Source organism: Oncorhynchus gorbuscha, linkage group LG22 (genome assembly GCF_021184085.1).
Source record: "Oncorhynchus gorbuscha isolate QuinsamMale2020 ecotype Even-year linkage group LG22, OgorEven_v1.0, whole genome shotgun sequence".
NCBI lineage: Eukaryota > Metazoa > Chordata > Actinopteri > Salmoniformes > Salmonidae > Oncorhynchus > Oncorhynchus gorbuscha.
Window position 1 is genome coordinate 40,210,902 of NC_060194.1, and position 3,937 is coordinate 40,214,838.

Here is a 3,937-nt window from a genome sequence, read left to right on the forward strand (position 1 = left end):
AGTGGGGGGGAGAGTGGGGGTGGGAGAGTGGGGGTGGAAGAGTGGGGTGGGAGAGTGGGGGTGGAAGAGTGGGGGTGGAAAAGTGGGGGGGGAGAGTGGGGGTGGAAGAGTGGGGGTGGGAGAGTGGGGGGGGAGAGTGGGGGTGGAAGAGTGGGGGTGGGAGAGTGGGGGTGGGAGAGTGGGGTGGGAAGAGTGGGGGTGGGAGAGTGGGGGGGGAAGAGTGGGGTGGAAGAGTGGGGTGAAGAGTGGGGGTGGGAGAGTGGGGGTGGAAGAGTGGGGGTGGGAGAGTGGGGGTGGGAGAGTGGGGGTGGGAGAGTGGGGGTGGAAGAGTGGGGGTGGGAGAGTGGGGTGGGAGAGGGGGGGGGAAGAGTGGGATGGAAGAGTGGGGTAGAAGAGTGGGGGTGGGAGAGTGGGGATGGGAGAGTGGGGGTGGGAGAGTGGGGGGTGGGAGAGTGGAGGGTGGAAGAGTGGGAGTGGGAGAGGGGAAGAGTGGTAGAAGAGTGGGGTGGGAGAGGGGGATATGAAGAGCGGGATACGAAGAGTGGTGGTAGAAGAGTGGGGGTGGGAGAGAGGGATACGAAGAGTGGGTGGTAGAAGAGTGGGGGGTGGGAGAGATGAAGAACGGGATGGGAAGAGGGGGTGGGAGGAGGGGGGTGGGAGAGGGGGATACGAAGAACGGGATACGAAGAGTGGTGGTGGGAAGAGTGGGGGTGGGGAGAGGGGGTGGAAGAGTGGGGATGGAGAGTGGGGGTGGAAGAGTGGGGGTGGGGAGAGTGGGGGTGGGAAGAGTGGGGTGGGAGTGGGGGTGGGAGATGGGGGGTGGGAGAGTGGGGGTGGAAGAGTGGGGATGGGAAGAGTGGGGGTGGGAGAGGGGGTGGGAGAGGGGGATATGAAGAGTGGGATACGAAGGGTGGTGGTAGAAGAGTGGGGGTGGGAGAGAGGGATACGAAGAGTGGGGGTGGGAGAGTGGGGGTGGGAGAGTGGGGGTGGAAGAGTGGGGGGGGAGAGTGGGGAAAGTGGTGGGAAGAGTGGGGTGGGAGAGGGGGATATGGAAGAGGACACGAAGAGTGGTGGTAGAAGAGTGGGGGTGGGAGAGGGGGTGTAGGAGCGGGGGATAATAAGAGTGGGTGGTAGAAGAGTGGGGTGGGAGAGAGGGATACGAAGAGTGGTGATAGAAGAGTGGGGGTGGGAGAGGGGGTGGGAGAGGGGTGGGAGAGAGGGATACGAAGAACGGGTACGAAGAGGGGGGAGAGTGGGGGTGGGAGAGAGGGATACGAAGAGGGTGGTAGAAGAGTGGGGGTGGGAGAGGGGGATACGAAGAATGGGATACAAAGAGTGGGGGTGGGAGAGGGGGATACTGGAAGAACGTGGGATACGAAGAGTGGGGTGGGAGTGGGGGTGGGAGGGGGGTTGTAGGAGCGGGGTGGAAGAGTGGGGTGGGAGAGGGGGTGGGAGAGGGGATATGAAGAGTGGGGGGTGGAAGAGTGGGGGGTTGTAGGAGCGGGGTTGTAGGAGTGGGGGTGGGAGGGGGGTGGGGAGGGGGATACGAAGAGTGGTGGTGGAAGAGTGGGGGTGGGAGAGGGGGGGTGGGGAGAGGGGGATACGAAGAGTGGTGGTGGAAGAGTGGGGGGTGGGAGAGGGGGGGGGAGGGAGCGGGGGTGGGAGAGTGGGATATTAAGAGTGGGGGTGGGAGAGTGGGATACGAAGAGTGGTGGTGGAAGAGTGGGGGGTGGGAGAGTGGTGGGAGAGGGGGTTGGGAGAGAGGGATACGAAGAGCGGGATACGAAGAGTGGTAGAAGAGTGGTGGTGGGAGAGGGGGGTGGAAGAGTGGGGGGTGGGAGAGGGGGTGTAGGAGTGGGGTGGGAGAGGGGGGGTTGTAGGAGTGGGGTTGTAGGAGTGGGGGGTGGGAGAGGGGGTGGGGAGAGGGGGGAGGCCTAAGAGTGGTGGTGGAAGAGTGGGGTGGGAGAGGGGGGTGGGGAGAGGGGGATACGAAGAGTGGTGGTGGAAGAGTGGGGGTGGGAGAGGGGGGGTGTAGGAGCGGGGGTGGGAGAGGGGATACGAAGAGTGGGGTGGGAGAGTGGGATACTAAGAGTGGTGGTGGAAGAGTGGGGGTGGGAGAGAGGGGGGGAGAGTGGGGGTGGGAGAGAGGGATGGAAGAGAGGTGACAGAAGAGTGGTGGTAGAAGAGTGGTGGTGGGAGAGGGGGTGGGGTGGGAGAGAGGGATACGAAGAGTGGGGGTGGGGAAGAGTGGTGGAAAAGTGGTGGTGGAAGAGTGGGGTGGAGAGGGGGGGGAGAGGGGGTGGAAGAGTGGGGGTGGGAGAGTGGGGGTGGAAGAGTGGGGTGGGAGAGTGGGGTGGGAGAGTGGGGGTGGAAGAGTGGGGGTGGGAGAGGGGGTGGAAGGGGGTGGGAGAGTGGGGGTGGAAGAGTGGGGGTGGGAGAGGGGTGGGAGAGTGGGGGATGGGGAGAGTGGGGGTGGAAGAGTGGGGGTGGAGAGGGGGGTGGAAGAGTGGGGGTGGGGAGAGGGATACGAAGAGTGGGGGTGGGAGAGTGGGATACTAAGAGTGGGGGTGGGAGAGTGGTGGTGGAAGAGTGGGGTGGGAGAGGGGGTGGAAGAGTGGGGGTGGGAGAGTGGGGTGGTGGGAGAGAGGGATACTAAGAGTGGGGGGGTGGTGGAAGAGTGGGGTGGGAGAGTGGGGGTGGAAGAGAGGGGGGTGGGGAGAGAGGGATACGAAGAGTGGGGGTGGGAGAGTGGGATACGAAGAGTGGTGGTGGTGGAAGAGTGGGGGGTGGGAGAGTGGGGGTGGAAGAGAGGGGGTGGGAGAGTGGGGGTGGAAGAGTGGGGGGAGAGAGGGAAGAGTGGGGGGTGGGAGAGTGGGGGAGTGGTGGTGGGGTGGAAGAGTGGGGGTGGGAGAGGGTGGTGGGAGAGGGGGGTGGGAGAGGGGGTGGAAGAGTGGGGGTTGGGAGAGGGATGAAGAGTGGTGGTAGAAGAGTGGTGGTGGGAAAAGTGGTGGTGGAAGAGTGGGGGTGGGAGAGGGTGGGAGGGGGTGGGGAGAGTGGGGGTGGGAGAGTGGGGGTGGGAGAGTGGTGTAGAAGAGTGGTGGGGGAGAGAAGAGTGGTGGTAGAAGAGTGGTGGTGGAAGAGGGGGGGTGGGAGAGGGGGGATGGAAGAGTGGGGGTGGGAGAGAGGGGTGGGAAGAGTGGGGTGGGAGAGGGGGGTGTTGGAGTGGGGGTGGGAGAGGGGGGGGAGAGAGTGGGGGTGGGAGAGTGGGGGTGGAAGAGTGGGGGTGGGAGAGAGTGGGATACGAAGAGTGGGGTGGGAGTGGAAGAGTGGGGGTGGAAGAGTGGGGGTGGGAGAGAGGGGGATACGAAGAGTGGGGGTGGGAGAGGGGGATACGAAGAGTGGGGGGTTGGAGAGTGGGATACGAAGAGTGGTGGTGGTGGGAGAGTGGGGATGGAAGAGTGGTGGTGGAAGAGTGGGGGTGGGAGAGGGGGGTGGGAGTGGGGGTGGGAGAGAGGGATACGAAGAGTGGGGGGGGAAGAGGTGTGGAGAGTGGGATGGAAGAGGGGGGGTGGGGAGAGTGGGGTGGGGAGAGTGGGGGTGGGAGAGGGATGGAAGAGTGGGGAGAGAGTGGGTGGGAGAGGGGGGTGGGGGGTGGGAGAGAGGGATACGAAGAGTGGGGGTGGGAAGAGTGGTGGTGGAAAAGTGGTGGTGGAAGAGTGGGGGTGGAAGAGTGGGGGTGGGAGAGGGGGTGGGAGAGGGGGGTGGAAGAGTGGGGGTGGGAGAAGAGGTGGGGTGGAAAGAGAGTGGGGGTGGAAGAGAGGGATACTAAGAGTGGTGGTGGTGGAAGAGTGGGGTGGGAGATGGGGGTGGAAGAGAGGGGGGTGGGAGAGGGGGATGGAAGAGTGGTGGTGGAAGAGTGGGGGTGGGAGAGTGGGGG